This window comes from Leptidea sinapis, chromosome 15, assembly GCF_905404315.1.
Source record: "Leptidea sinapis chromosome 15, ilLepSina1.1, whole genome shotgun sequence".
In the NCBI taxonomy this organism is placed as follows: Eukaryota; Metazoa; Arthropoda; class Insecta; order Lepidoptera; family Pieridae; genus Leptidea; species Leptidea sinapis.
In genome coordinates, this window is record NC_066279.1 from 9,658,121 (window position 1) to 9,675,207 (window position 17,087).

At 33.8% G+C, this 17,087-nt stretch overlaps 1 long non-coding RNA gene across 1 annotated transcript; it reads right to left on the reverse strand.

Annotated features, from left to right (window-relative positions):
* Positions 1-417: 417 nt before the first annotated feature.
* Positions 418-10,485, reverse strand: LOC126968517 (uncharacterized). The gene is made up of 4 exons (XR_007730223.1): positions 10,326-10,485; positions 9,381-9,441; positions 1,770-1,956; positions 418-1,441 (listed from the first exon to the last, which is right to left on the reverse strand). It is a non-coding gene; the product is annotated as an uncharacterized LOC126968517 (long non-coding RNA).
* Positions 10,486-17,087: the final 6,602 nt, after the last annotated feature.

Genomic DNA, 17,087 nt, shown 5'->3' on the forward strand with positions numbered 1-17,087 from the left:
CTGGCAATCTTGACCAGATCATCGGTCCATCTTGTGTGTAGTCCTACTAACATTACATCTTCCAGTACGTGGTCGCTAATCGAAGACTTTACTGAACCAACGGCCATCTGTCCGTGGAACTATATTCACACTGTCACTTCAGTCTTACAATCATAGGGCTAATTTTGCAATCATTTCTATGTATTAATTCTCATTCAACTACTGCAAATTCAACATCTGTATGTATTAATTAAGTTGCAAGAACAAAGGCTGTAAATAAGATGAAATTAAAGATAAAATAAACAATTTTACAATGGATATATACTTTTCCATTAATATCTTGGTAGACTTCAAATATAGCAATTGTTAACATGGGGCACACTAAAAGTGTTGCACTTCTAGCTCATCGGACTATTTGAATTTCGATTGTTATAAATTTTTTTTAAACGTTGCAACCTTCTTAGTAATAAAAAAAAACAATTGGCGGGTAATCATTTGTCAATTGTTTTTATCACACGTCAAAGTTCTACGTACGCAACGCAAATTTAATTAAGTCGAAAAGATTTTAGAGCGATGTTTTTTTATGATTTTAAAAGTAGTCTCTCTTCGCGAGAATGTGCCATTGTCACAGCAGACGAAACGTCGATATATTGTGAATGGGTGTTTGAAAATGAGAACAGGCCAAGAAAAGTGAGGCAGGCGAGAAACGTTTGTAAAAAATGATCGCATTTTTTTTCTCAGCTATGGGTCCCATCTGCACAATTCCACTTGAAGATAAAAAGAGTGTTAATGCCGAGTTGTATTCTACTATTTGTTTACCCAGGGTGTTAAAAAAAGTTCGCGAAAGACGACCAAAAAGCCGCGTTCTCCTACATCTAAAACTAAGTCATTTTAAGCTTCGTACAGCTCGTACAACTCGTCACACATCCTTCACATAGACCCGACCTAGCACCCTGGGATTTCCGTATATTCCCCAGAATCAAAGATTTGATAAGGGGTTTCACTTTTACCAATTCTGAAGAGGCAGTGATAGCGTTCAATCAGCACGTAGAAAACATGCCTTTAGATCTGTGGTCCTCCTGTTTTAAAAAATGGTTAGATCGCATGAAAAAATGTTTAAAATGTAAAGGAGATTATTTTGAAAAGCAATAAACATATTGTTTTTGTTATAACATGTTGTTTTTTTAAAGTTACTCAAAACTTTTAGTGGGACTTACGTATTTGTGCAAAATCTTTATATTTAATGACATCAAAAAGAATTCTTAAGGAATCAATTTTGAGAAAATCAGTGCCTTTTATACCTTTTTATCATTATGATACTCACTGAGTTGAATATCTTCCGTAGTAACTCGGCCTATGAGCGGAACAACAGGCCAGTAACGAGATGTTTCTTTTAATACTGCATCAATGTAAATCAGCTTTAGTGACGTCTCTATCGGAATCTCCGAAAACTTCTTCTAGTCTAAAACATTAGTCAAGGTACAACAATAGTGACAACAAATGTTTAGTTAATCAGATGTGAATTTTTCTTAGCGAAGCTTGATAATACGAAATGGAACAATTTTTCTGCTATTTTTAAACCAACGTAGAATGAACAAAATAAAAGCTAATATATTGCAAGAGTTTAATTAAATAAAATAAATGACAAAATAAGAAATTGTATTAAAAGCTAGAAAATAGTTGGGTTTGGTAAATTTTGGGTATTTGAGTTACTAAATTAGACCCACAAAAAAATCAAGACAGATGAAATAAAAACTTTAATTAATAATAAAGAAATTAAGACTACATACTCAGCGAAAATTTTTCTCTGTACACGCGGATTGCTCCCCACTAATATCAAAATGAATAAAATCATGTTGGCACTGGTCTCAAAACCTGTTATTAGTATAACGCTTAGTTCGTCCTTTACGTCTTCAAGACTCAAAGTTTTATTTTCGTTATCCAATAGATGGTATCTGGATGGCTTGAAAACAGAATCTGTAACACAAAACTACAAATTCTCAACAACCTTAGAAAATGCTTGAGATAACAAAGTAAGATTGACAAAAACGCTAATACAGATAATATAAAATAATTAACTATAACACACAGATGTTAAGAAATCAGTTAACATTGAAAGACAACAAAAAGTATAAAAGCATTGTTTTGGAAAGTGATAAAATATCATGAGACTTAAAGTTCTGGGACGCTTATCATTCAGTCTCACTCAAACCGCTGCTATCTTTACTCAGATACTCGGATTTGCCTTTTTTTTAAGGAATAGGGTAGACGAGCGTACATGTGGATGTGTTTTTTTTTTATGGAATAGGAGAACAAACGAGCGTTGCCTGTACCCATGTCGTATTGTCCCGGAAACATCGCACAATGAAGTTCATTCCACAGCTTTGTAGTGCGTGGAAGAAAACTCCTTGTAAACCGCACTGTAGAGGACCGCCAACGCTCTTAAAGGCCGGCAACGCTCTTGTGATTCCTCTGGTGTTGCAAGAGAATGTGGGCGGCAGTGATCACTTAACACCAGGTGACCCGTACGCTCGTTTGTCCTATTCCATAAAAAAAAAAAACACATCCACATGGTGGGGATGATAACCTAACTTGTGGCTTGTCGTGCGAAGATGGAATTCGGCGGCAGGAATCAGGTTAAACAGCTCCGGAACACTCCCCGTGATAAATGCGGTAGAAGACACACAATGAAGTGACATCTCTACGCAACGCCAAGTGATCCAGCCGTTTACAGAGCACTGGGTCACCGACAACCCTGGTCATCTAGCCACAAGATTCATAAAAAGTAAATTGGTATCACAGACACCTTGCAGTTTGCACATTCAGTGAAAACACCGATCCTATTCGAGACCTCACCTATGTTTGATTGTGTTGCAAAAATATTATATTTTATTCGTATATTATTATATATTATTGCAGCAGATTTAGATTTACTACTATGTAGTAACTTACTAATACCAACATTGTACCCAAAGCGTAAAATCGGAATGTGGGCAATAGTTTACATAAAGGCGATATTCGATATAATAATGGTACTTGTCTATTATTGTTTAGAGGTTCCTTCTGTATGGGCATAATTATATCCATCAGCAAATCGTTGACAGAAGAATTTGTTCAATCGAAATCTATATATGTACTCGTAATCATCATATTTTTCTATGTATTTTACACGCTCCTCGTAATTTTAATTCATTGTCTTCATCAGATTCCACTGAGTAACAAAAATTCATTATCACTTAAGCTGAGTTCGACAGTGTAAAGAACATAACCATAACCCTAACTATACTAGCGGCACGCTATAATGGCCGTTTAGACGTTTGTCCACTCATGAAGTTTCGTATTAATTAATAATTACATTGAAGGAGCAAATTACTGTTCTTTATTGTCAATAGTGCGTGTCATAGTTAGTCATAAAAATTTATCGAATGTATAATTTTAGGACACAAAATTTATTACATTCATTTCTAAACTATATTAGGGTGCCGCGAACATTTATTTTATATTTTTATAAGATTCTAATTATTGGTGAACTTAATTACCACAAAACACGGCATTTGTTTTTCGAAATTCAAAATTTTTAAAAATGAAACCTAATATGATCGTCACATAGGATCGCTGGCCAGCACAACTACAACCTCCGGCAAACTCGCGTCAGTGCTCAATGCAAAACAAAGCAGTTTCGACTTGACGTTGCTTCAAAATGTACAAATTGCACTGCGATTGTGATATAGTTTTGACCTGGCTTTAGATTTCGGATATTCATACTGCAATACTGTTGACCCTTGCTCGTTAATTTGGACTCTGTTTACGCCTTTTGTTGTGGATTTCGTTGATATGGCCGACGTACGCAGAGAACTATTCTAATCAGTCAGACACGTGAGTTTGTTATACGCCTTTGTATCTATTTCAATCGTGAATCTCAAAATGGAGGGCCAATTTTACCTGTAACGTCAGTGGTTGAACGCGTAGCTGATGCGCTTAATATTGGACAACGAACTGTTAGACGAATAACAAAAGAAAAATATGGTGAGACTTGCACAGAAGAAAATAAACTTCACACACTAAAAAAGAGAAAACGAGCAAAACCAGTAGGCATCGATAGCTTTGATGCCGATGCCATCTGAAGACATGTGAACGGCTACTATTTACGGAAGGAGTATCTAACAAGAAAAAAGTTAGTGCAATCACTGAAGGAAGCTGGATTATTCTTACGTGGGAAAAGTTCTTTAACGAATATTTTGAAAGACCGTTGGATTTCGATGCAAACAATGTAACATACGCAAAACATTGTTGGAAAGATTTGATATCGTGATGGCAAAATATAGTTTTTTACGGCAAGTGAAAGAAATTGAAAATTGGCAAAATGTTGTGTTTTTGGATAAAACATGGCTTAATGCTAACCTGTAAACCATTCTTGGACCAAAGTTCCTGTTGGAAAAGGATCGCGACTTATAATTTGTCACGCCGGAACCAAAGGGTTTGTCGAAGGTTCTCTCATGGCTTTTGCGTCAAAAACCACAAGAGACTATCATGAAGAAATGAATGGAGAAAAGATTACTGAATGGTTTACCTCAATGTTGTGTAGCCTCCCTCAACCATGTATTATAATTATGGACAACGGCCCATACCACTCGATGCAAATTGACAAGCCACGTGCTCAATCCCAAAAGAAAGCTGACATCGTCGCATGGCTTCAAAAATGGCGTAGATGCAAACATAAATGTTAAAAGCGGAATAAGTACGTCTTTTAAAAGAAAACCAAGATCCGATACGTCATTGACGAAATAGCGTTAGAACATGGGCATAGATTTATACGGTTACCGCCTTACCATTGTGAATATATGTTATTGAGTTGATGTGGGCTCAAATTAAGGAATATGCTGCAAGACGCAATATAGAAACCCCATTTACCACATCGAAAATGCTAAAAATATTAGAAGAAGCTTGTGAACATGTGACTAAAGGAGACTGGGAAAAGGTTGTGAATAGAACTGTTAAATTAATAAGGGAAGATTATGAAAGAGATGTGAAAATAGATATTAATATTTTAGAAAACGAACATATAATTAATGTAGGTGATGATATCAGTGACGACAGTGAAAATAGCAGTATGGACGAATCTTATTAAATCTGGCCTTTTGGTCTCTTTTTGTATTCATATATTTCTTATATGCATATGAAGTATGTATATTCATTTTCATTCCAATATTCAGTTCTATCAAATATATTTAAAGCTCATAAATATTGTTCACCAGAACATACAAAGTATTAAATTAAAAAACTGTTTTTGAGCTGATATAATAAAGATATATAATCTATTACAGAACATTGGCGTAAAAGACATCAGCTAGACCAGACCAGTTTTAGAGAACATAAAGTAGTCAGTTCGTTTTGTAGAAGTAGGGAAATACATGGAGGTTCCCTAATTATTATTAATAATAGATTAAAATGTAACTATTGAAGAGATATTGTTAATCTCTCCTTAGAACAACAAATTGAGATAGCTTGTATAGAACTAGAGCAATTTATTATTGATAGTGTATACCGCTCCCCCCCCCACTGCATCATATGAACAATTCCAACATGGAAAGGTGGACTATCAAAATTTAGCAAAACCAGCAAGTCAATTATATTGTGTGGAGATCTTAATATAAACTTGCTTGAACCTTCGGCCAATTGTACTAGCCTTAAAAATTTATTTCAAAGTTTTAATTTGTTCAATGTATTTTGGGAACCTACTAGAATCACTTCGAATGAATTTGATAAATACTTCTTCGAAATCCCGATTATAACGACTAAAGACCTTAACTCTTTACCAAAAGCAGCACATCATATGCTTAAATTACACGTACCAGTATCTTCCACTGATTTGAAATTTAAGTATGTGACAGGTAGCGATGTAATAAAAATCTTCAAATTAATTAACCTAAAAAATACAAAAGACCTATGGGGCCATTTGACTAATATTGTAAAATACATACTTGACATTATAGCACCTGAATTAACAATAATATTTAATTAATGCATAAATGAGGGTGTGTTCCCTGACCTCATTAATTAAAGCAAAGTTATACCTTTGTTTAAATCGGGCAGTTCTTTGACCTTGCTAATTTCAGACCTATTTCAGTGCTGCCTGTTTTTAGTAAAATTTTTGAAAAACATTTGCTTCAACAGCTACAAATGCATTTTTGTAAATAAATGAACAAAAATCAATTTGGTTTCACTAGGGGCTTATCAACAATTAATGCGGGTACTAGATCACAGATCACAGGTTATTGAGCACATTTTTGACACCTGGGAAGAGTCACAAGTGCATTGGGCATTTTTGTGATTTTTCCAAAGCATTTGACTGCGTCCACCATAAAACTTTACTCCTTAAGCTAAAGCATTATGGAGTGAAAAAAAAGCCCTAAATCTGTTAAAATCATATTTAAGCGAAAGAGTTCAGATAGTCGATTTAAATGGCAAACGGTCTTTGGGTAAACCTGTGGGAATAGGTGTTCCACAGGGTTCTATTCTCGATCCTTTCTTGTTTCTTATATATATTAACCATCTACCGTTTGTGGTAGATGATAGCCATGAAATTGTTTTGTTTACTGATGATACTTCACTTATTTTTAAAGTGAAGCGACGTGCAGATATTGATGACGAGGTAAACAATGCACTCTCAAAATAGTGCATTGGTTTGTGACGAATAAACTGCACTTAAACAGTAAAAAACAAATGATTACGGTTCATTACACCAAACACAGCGTAGGTACAAACCAACGTACTTATAAATGACCAGAGACTGGAACTTGTGGACACTACGGTCTTCTTGAGTATCACGTTAGATAAAAAGCTTCAGTGGGGTCCACATATTGCCCATCTAGCAGATAGACTCAGCTCTGCGGCATATGCCGTTAGAAAGATTAGAGAGTACACGAATGTTGCGACCGCTAGATTAGTGTACTTCAGTTTTCATTTTCACAGCGTCATGACGTACGGTATTTTATTATGGGGTCATGCTGCTGACATTGATATAGTGTTTGCTCTGCAAAAGAGAGCTGTTCTTGCTATATATCAGCTTGTCGTCTCTCAAACAAAAATTTAGAGAATTAAATATTATGACTGTTCATTGTCAGTACATTTATGAAAATTTAATATAAGTTCACAAAAAATCATCACCTTTTTGCTCTTAATAGTAATTTTCATTATTATAACACTAGAAATAAGGTATTGCTTGTAACTAATTTTAGTAGGCTTCATAAGATACATAATAGCTTTAAGGGTAAATGTATACACTTCTATAATAAATTCCCAGCCACTGTTCAGGCATTATGCATAAATAAATTTAAATGTTTTATAAAAAAATGGCTCTGTCGTAAATCCTATTACACCACTGCTGAATATCTAAATGATCGGACAGCCTGGGACTAGATTGTGATTATTTTATAGCGACAGAAATGACTGTAGAATATTGTACATTTTTATTGAAAAGAGCGCAAAAAAAGAATGCTGGGAGAGTTTCTTGCGCCGCTTCTTCTCTTAGAGCACCATTTGTTACCGAAGCGGTAGTAGTATCTAGTATATTAGAAATCACATCAAATAGGAAAAGGATAATCAAATAGGATCTAAAGGAATCAATTTTGAGAAAATAAATGCTTTTTATGCCTTTTATTAAGTAAACATTTATAAATTTGTTTTATTAAACCTTTTTAATCAGGTACTACTTGCAACAAAAACTAATAGATTTGATTATATTTTTTTCGAGAATAAATTGACATTTCACATCACTAATATAATATGTCAAAACGGCCATCATAGCGTGCCGCTAGTATAAGTACTTAACATATACAAAAGGATTTTTAACCGACTTCAAAAAAGGAGGAGGTTCTCAATTCGTCGCTTTTTTATGTTTGTTACCTCAAAACTTTTGACTTGGTGAACCGATTTTGATTATTCTTTTTTATTTAAAAGCTGGCGCTTTCCGAGTGGTCCCATTGCTTTTGGTTCAGATCTGACAGTGGAATCCATGAGAAAACCATATATAAGTCTTAAATTTTGCTATACATACGTATAGCAAAGTGGATGATAAATTTACGAATAACAAATCAATATCGCACCAACCGATTTCGATGATTCTTTTTTTATTGGAAAGGATATACTGCAAAGATAGTTTGGTAAGAGTTTGGTTAGGTTCTGATTACGGAATCCATGACAAAGTAACGGAATACTGTCTGTAATCAAATTGCAAAGTACTTACGTTCATTGCTGTGTCGAAAAATTTAGTATATTTACACATATTTAGACAAATTGTTAGTTAGTATACTTCAAATTCACTAAATATCATAAAATACAACAAAATTTAACAAAAAAAACAACCGCCTTCAAAAACACTATTCCAAAACAATAGACTAATATACAGTCTAATTTTATACAATCTAATTAATTAATCTTATTCTAGTTACGATTATTGTAATTTTTGGAGTCAGTGTCATCCAAGATAGGTTTGTTACTACATACATAGTTATAGGTGAGATGTGCTTGAGTCGTGAGGAGGCGAGAGCGGGTTGCGGCACAACCGAAGATAGACTGAATATTTAGAACGGCCATTAGCTAATACGCTTAGCTGGTTAACATCGGCCTTAGTACCACATGGTAATTGTAATATTATATAATCACATGCAAAATCGTAGTGATGTCACTTATGAAGTTGGTAGTTTCGTATTATTAAGACTGGTAGTAGGGTAACTGTTACGGATTGCTCTCAGCTATTGGGCATTCCTTGTAGGGGCAGTTAAAAGTGTCGGACGTGCTGGCTGCTGGTCACCCAACTACCTGTTGTTATAAATCATTTAGTGTTACTTGTATATAGTTGTGATTATAGTGAAATAATTAAAAATATTATATTCTACTCAAGTGTTTCGTAAAAGTATTTTATTATAATAGCTACGCTTGACTGACGTTAGCGATGACCGTTGGTCGAGTACTGAATGCAGTTGTAGGCTATTTAATTATACTTATCATTTTACTGTAGCATAGTATATAATATAATATATTGTAACTAAAATAAGAGAAAAAAGTCCGCTAAGTTTCTTGCGCCCATTTTTCTCAAGTCTTAGGCATCCTTTTTGTTATGAGTGGTAGTATTTACGCTCAATAACTGATTATAAATCCTATTTTGATTAAAACATATTGAGTTTCATATTTGTGATATTTTAAATAACTAATAATATTAGAATAGCAGACTAGGCAAAAGTATCACTATTCTATTGCACTCCTCGTACTCAATTCACTGTTCGTAGCCTTGAAATTAATATTTAAGTTTGTGAAATTTGGGGATTTTATTTAATTCATAATAAATATTGGCATTTTGAACATTAATGATTAAAAGTGTTTAGCGCTATAGACACACATACCTGCATATTTGATCTCTTCTTGAGATGCATTTGCAATTTCATCCCTCTTTATCTGCAACATCTGAATTAAGAAATAAAACGTTACATTTATAAAAAAAATCTTTAAGTAAAGCGATTATACTCGTTTTAAATCAGTTTTTGTTTGTTATCTTTAGTGACATCTCTATCGGAATGTTTGAAACATTAGCCGTGGTACAAATTAAAGTACAAGCTTGCTGCAATATAAACAATGGTCTGGCGACAGAAGTGAAAACTTCATTAGGCGAGGTTAAAAATACGAAATGGGATAAGGGACCAGTCATCACACCACTCTTCTTATTAATTTAGGGGATTAATCAATCAATCAATTATGAAAATATTTAGTCCATAAAAAACAAACAAGGCAAGCTAGACCTGAAAACCTTAACAAAAAACAACTGACTTCAAAAAAACTATTCCAAAACAATAGAATATATTATAATATGCAATAAAAACAAAAAAATAATTGCGTATTTTTATAAAATATAATAAATCTAATTCTAGCTTCAATTATTGTTATTTTTAGAATCGGTATCATTTATAGGTGACACGTGCTTGAGTCGCACGCGGACGTGAGGAGGTGAGAGGCGAGAGCGGGGCCGCGGCGGGAGGACACCGATTACAAAAATAACAATAATCGTTACTTAGTTAGATTAATTAATTAGACTGTATAAAAATACGCAATTATTTTAATACTTTTTAGTGCATATTACATCTATTGTTTTGGAATAGTGTTTTTGAAGTCAGTTGTCTTCTGTTAAACATTTATTTTTTATTAAGACATAGTTAGTGTATTATCTAAATAATCCAATTAGTCACATACACATTCTATACCGTCTAAAAGTATTTTACGTAAACAATTTCACGTGTATATTGTAACTAAATAAATTGGAGAATTTCATGCAATTTATAAATTGAAAACCTTACCCGTTCTGAAAAGTCGTGGATATTTTTAATTGAAACATCTAGATCCCTTTTTAATTTTGATCTCCTATAAATCCAATTGAAGAAGTAGTAAGGTCTTGTATATCTCTTTGTTATCAAATAAATAATATCTTTAAACGATTCTAGAAACGTGTCACTATATGTTTCATTACCAGTTATGTGCGCTCCAACTGCAGTTGCTGATGAATAAATATAACAACGATTAAATGTTTTGTTTTACTCCAGGAAGTAAAATAAATTTTGTACTGCACTTTGGTTATATGTAAATATTGCTTCCTCAACTTACACAGTCACTTTCAATCGTATGTATGGCAATATTGATTGTTTCTGGACTGACCATTTGTCTTACAATAATTTAAAAAAAGTGTGTGAGTACTTTATGTATTCGCACGCAAGAAGTTGTACTTCTAATACAAAAATCAATATCCAAAAAAAAATAGTCATGCTGCTGTTTTACGTTTGTACAAAGAAGAATACATATCTAAAAAAGGTATTAAATACAACCAATCAAAATATTATTTTACTTACTTTATAGTTAAGTTAACGTTTATTAAAATATGATTAAATTTTTTTATATAAATATAAAGCACCTCATTTCATGGAATTAACATTACTGCACATTACCTTCACTTTACTCTTTTGTACTTCAGATCAAGTGCCTTCTACCGAAAACTTATATTATTAAAATGTTCTTCACGTAAGCAAAGAACTTTATAGCTAATAATATTTAAACCACACTATGTATGTAGCTAATAATAATTAAACCACACTATGGATGTAATAAATAAAATATAAAATAAAAAATAAAAATAGCCTTTATTGCAGCAGCTACATAATATTTAAATATATTGCAAAACTGAAATATTAAAAAACTTTTCTTGCCGCGTGTCCCTCGACATAGGCCTCCTCTAAATTTTTTCAAGTCGTTCTATCTCTGGCTAGACGAGTCCACATACTTTCGACCAAGTTTCAGATGACGACCTCCCATCTTTTGGATTGCCTGCCTCTTTTTCTTTTTCCGTTTCTGGGGTACCACTCCGTCACTTTTTTCGTCCATTTTTCAGAATTGTCTTCATATGGCCTGTCCATCGCCATTTTTGCTGTTTAATAATTCTGCTTACATTTTTTAATTTTGTTTTTTCTTTTATGTCCTGCAGCTTCATTTTGTCTCTCAATCTAACTCCTAGAACGCTTGTTTCCATTGAATTTTGACAGTTCTTAATGTTGTGAGATTTTTCTCGATTAGGGCTCATGTTTGTGATCCATAAGTTAAACATGGTAGTATGCTAGCATTCAAAACCTTTCTTTTGTCCTTAATGGGAATATGCTTGTTCTTCATCACTTCGCTGAGCGACCAATATCGTTTCCAGTAGTTCGTGACCCTTCCATCGATTTCTTTTGTCAATACAGTCTTTGATTGATAATAAATGCCCCAAGTAAATGTATTCGTCTACACATTCAATTGTTTTACCATCTACTTTAATTTCTTTTCTATTAAAGTTTGTCATTATTACAGAGTTAGTCTTTGACGTTTCACAGGTAAACATATTTGTTTATAAGTTCCTAATTTTTTAATCCCATAAATAGTTACAGCTTACTTTTTGAAGTCCAGCTTTAATATACCCATAGTTTAAATTGAACAATTGCGATTTTAGATTGTGCAGTGATAAAAAACATTTGGCACGAACTTCTAATTCATTTATAAACTATTAATAATATACAATTGTAACTTTATGTGCGGGCAGATAGTAAAATAAAAGTGGCGGTGATGTAAAATAATTTAATGCGCGTCTCCGTGCAGTTTTAGCATCTGTACGCTTTATCTGAAGAGCGAGTACGGCTTGCATTAGCATTGTGGCTCGTTTACTGCCGTTTTGTCATAGATTAAAATTACTCAGATCTGTTGGACGTTTTGTGGACCCAGTTTGCATCTGTGAGACCGAATTGTATTTTGTACTAGCCGTTGTTAGTTAAGTATTATTAATATAATATGGATGAAATAAAATGGGGTTGTTGTACACCTGCCAAAGACAACAAAGATAAATTTATAAAATGTTAACAATGCACTAAAACCTATCATTACGCCTGCATGTCGTTGGATGATGCCGTATTTAACTCGGAAATGCGTGCCGTTTGGAGTTGCCCTTACTATTTGCGTACCATCCCCAAACCAGCTAAAAATGATAGTACGCCGGTACGCAATGTTTCAACAACGAGGGGGAAGAGACAAGCCCTTAATTCACCACCCATGGACAAATCCATCTCTACTTTTACTCGGAATGATATTCGAGAGGTGGTGGTAGATGTTGTCGAAAGTACTATGAACGACTTTTTCTCTTCGATGGAGGATAATTTAATGAGTGCTATCAACAAAGAGCTCAAGCCAATAAAATGTGTCCTCAATTACCGACTCAATCAACTTTATGAGTAACCAATACGATGAAATGAAGAAAGATCATGAAAGTTCTAGATTAAAGTTAGCCGACCTTGGAAAACAAAATACAGCCCTTACTAATACTACAGAAGACTTATGCATGCGTATTAATCAAATGGAACAGCAATATTGAGTTGCAGTGTTTACCTGAACGTAAAAACGAAAACCTTATTGATATTGTAACAAAATTAGGAAAAGTCATTGGCTGTTACTTAAGCTCAGATGTCGTACTTCACTGCACTCGCACAGCGAAGACAAAAGCGGATACGCCTAGACCTCGCTCCATAGTTGTTCAACTTTCCTCTAAACGGTTGCGTGATCAAGTTATTGCTGCCGTCTATAAGTTTAACAAAGATAACCCTCAAAACAAGTTGAACAGTGCTCATGTGGGTCTGCCGGGTAATATAATACCAATTTTTGTAAATGAGCACTTGTCACCTACTAACAAATCCTTGCATGCTGCGGCAAGAATTCAAGCAAAGGAGAAAGAATATAAATTCACGTGGATTTGCAATGGAAAAAAATTGTAAGGAAAAATGAGGGTTACCAATATATTCTGACAAAAATAAAAATACGCTGGACAATCTTATTTAGGTGTTAATAATTAGATTGTTTTTATTATTAAACTAATTTCAAATTCGATAGTTTAAATGTATACTATCAGAACTCAAGAGGCTTAAAAACTAAAACACATTATTTTTATCGCCTTGTTATATAATAATTATGATATTAAGTGGTTCTAACTGAGACCTGGTTAAATAGCAGTGTGGCGAGTAGCGAGCTATGTAGCTCGACCCGAGATACATAGTGTATAGAAGAGACAGACACGATTCCAAATTCAGTTTCAAAAGTGACGGTGGTGGCGCACCTATCGCTGTGTCGAGAAAATTTAGTTCACGTAAAATATGTAGTTGAGAAACAGACTTAAAAGATCTTTGGGTTCTTCTTGATTTACCTTTTTCTAAGTTTAAAATTACTCGTCATATAGCTTTTTGTGTAATTTACATGACTCCACCAGTTAATCGTTCTATGCAGCTCTATATTAGAATGTAATTGGAGATTTTAATTTGAGCAGCATTAATTGGACTTTACTGAATGACGTTACCAGTGATTATATTATTCCTGAAATAGGTCGCTCCTTAATTGATTTTATGCAAACAAATAATTTAAAACAAAATAATATTTTTAACTGATCTTAAGTAATTTGCCAACTTGCACAGTCAGGCAATCACACGATGCCTTAAGCACTATTGATGTCGTGCATCCTCCCCTGCAAATTAATATATTATTTATGTGTGAACATAAATTACATTTTAATGAAGATAACCCACAGCTCAATTTTCGAAGGGCAGAATATGACATAATACCCTCAAAATTAGCACAGATTGACTGGGAAGATATGATGAGTAAGTATGACTACGATAATGATATGGTTAATTTATTTTACGCCAATATTCAACAAATAATACGTGAAACGGTTCCTTTAAAAAATAAATCTAATCATAGATATCCTTCTTAGTATGACCGTTTATAAATTAATTGTTTAAAAGAAATAAATAAATAAAGATTGCCTATCAAACATTAGAGGTACCTCCGAGATCATTTTGAATTAAACTTGATAAGTTTACGTTGTACCTGTCTGGCTTCTGTTTGCTATAACCGATATTTAGTCAATTTACAAAACGAATTTAGGCATAGCCCAAAGTATTTTTGGAGTTACGTTAAATCGAAACGTGGTGGTACTAGTGCATATCCGGCTCTTATGACTGGTGGTGGGGTGATAACTTCAGATGGCCCCCAAATCTGTGAGCTTTTTTCTTCATATTTTGGCTCTATTTATACAAATAATAGTGGAGAACCTTACAATAACTGTCTAAACTCTAAATATTTCTATAATGTCAGGAATAATAGTCCGTTATTAATGCCGCCACTGATTGAAGATAATATGATTTAAAAAAACTGCAATCACTGGATAGAAATAAAGCAGCTGGATCAGATGGAATTCCTTCAATTTTTGTGGTTGAATGTGCTATGCAGTTGGCAGTACCCTTCTCATTTATCTACAATAAATCTCTCAATACGGGCTGCTTTCCAATGTATTGGAAAACAGCCAAGGTGGATAAATAGATAAGTAAGGCCTTCAGAAATCAATTCACAACTATAGACGAATCTCAATTTTGTCCACATTTGCCAAAATTTTAGAATCCTTAATTTGTCCTTTCCTACAAAATCACTTCAAATTGTTCTTACATGGCTTTGTACCTTCAAGATCAACAATAACCAATCTCGTAGTTTTTTGTGAAACTATAAACGAATTACTGGATGCACAGAAACAGGTTGACGTTGTTTATACTGACTTCAGTAAGGCTTTTGACCGAGTGTGTCATAGTGTCTTGATTGCCAAATTATCAGCTTATGGTATTCAAAATATTTTTGGTGGTGAATGGTTTAAAGTCCTCTACTCAATTGGACACCGTCAAACATCTGGCGTACCGTAGGGCTCTCATTTAGGGCCCCTTCTTTTAATTTTTTTTACTAACGATATCGTCGCTTCCATAAAGTCAACACCTTATCTCTTTGCCGATGACTTGAAAATATTAAAAGAAATTAATTCAATCGTCAATTCAAGACTGTACCAGAAACAATCAGATCTCGAGAGCATTTCTTTATGGTGCCATTATAATGGTATGGTATTAAATTATTATTATTATTGAAGGTGTTCGCGCTTTTTTTGAAGGTACCCATGTCGTATTGTCCCAGATACACTACACGAGGAAGTTCATTCAGCTTAGTAGTACGTGGAAGAAAGCTCCATGAAAACCGCACAGTGGAGGACCGCCACACATTCAGATGGTGGGGATGATATCCTAACTTGTGGCGTGTCGTGCGAGGGTGTAATTCGGCGGCAGGAATCAGGTGAAATAGCTCTTCGGAACACTCTGCATTGCACTTTTACAGTCAGTTGTGAAACCCCTTTTGAGCAATGACTGCTCAAATTGTCGGTTTGCTTCTTGTAGTATTTTTAAATTTTGTAAATGTTTTGCATTAATAAATAAAAAAAAATAATACTGCGGAATCTAGCGACAGTTATATATCATGTCATTGTATAAAATCGACGTTTAGCAGATTGTGCGTTGTGCAGATTACTAACCAGGCGCTGCTAGCAGTCCATTTCCAATCAATTTCCTTGCGTATTTCTTCAACAATCCTGGCTTATGTAAAGATGCAGATGCTACCTTGTAGCAGTCATCGGGATCGGTAAGTACTGTAAATGAAATTATATTTTATGTTTTAACATTCTATATCAAATCAAGAAAATATATCTTACAATTTGATGTTGGAGAGTGTGAGACTTCTTCGACATTTTCACTGCTTTTATTCATATCTGAGATAAAAATTTTACTAAAGTAAAATATTAACTATACGCCTTATGTACAAATTTAATAATGGGCATTATTTATGATTATAACTAACACACGACATGTCTTAAGTTATAACATAATAAGCTAAAGTAGCAACATCTTATAGTGACCACACCAATACTAAAAATCTTTTATGTTTTAAATAAAAAGATAAACTTGGGCATCGCATGAAAACACAATGTATACATATAATATTAGATTAATATATACTACCTACATATAATGAAAAACAAAATATTACATTTGAATTTGACATCTGTCATTTTTATATGATTGTTCATTGAGTTTTCTCATTTTGGCGCCAATACATTGTACAAAATTTTGCGATATTAAAATGGAGTGGGGTGATAAAGAGAACCGAATCGCTGTGATTGCATTACAAAGTAGGTATGGAGCCAAATGCAATTTTTAAAACTCTCCATACGCTTGGTATTAGTAAAATGTTTGTGTCGGTAGCCCGGTGGCTATTAATAGGTACAATGAGACCTCCTCTGTTTGTGACAGAAAAAGATCTGGTCGTCCACATAGTGTTCGTACGACAAAAGATGGTCAAAGTAGTAAGGGAAATAATTCGAAGAAATCCTGTCCGAAAGCAAAATATTTTATCTCGGGAGATGAAGATAGCACCTAGAACCATGTCGCGTATTTTTTTAAGATGACTTAGGATTTACTGCCTATAAGAGACGTGCTGGTCATTTCTTAACAGATAATTTAAAAAATTATAGGGTGGTAATATCAAATAACTACTGAAGCGGTACGCAAAGGGAGGTCACAGAAATTTTTTGTTTACAGATGGAAAAATTTTTACAATTGAGCTACATTTTAACAAACATAATGACCGTATTTATACTCAAAGCTCTAAGAAAGCTTCCCAATTAGTCGACAGAG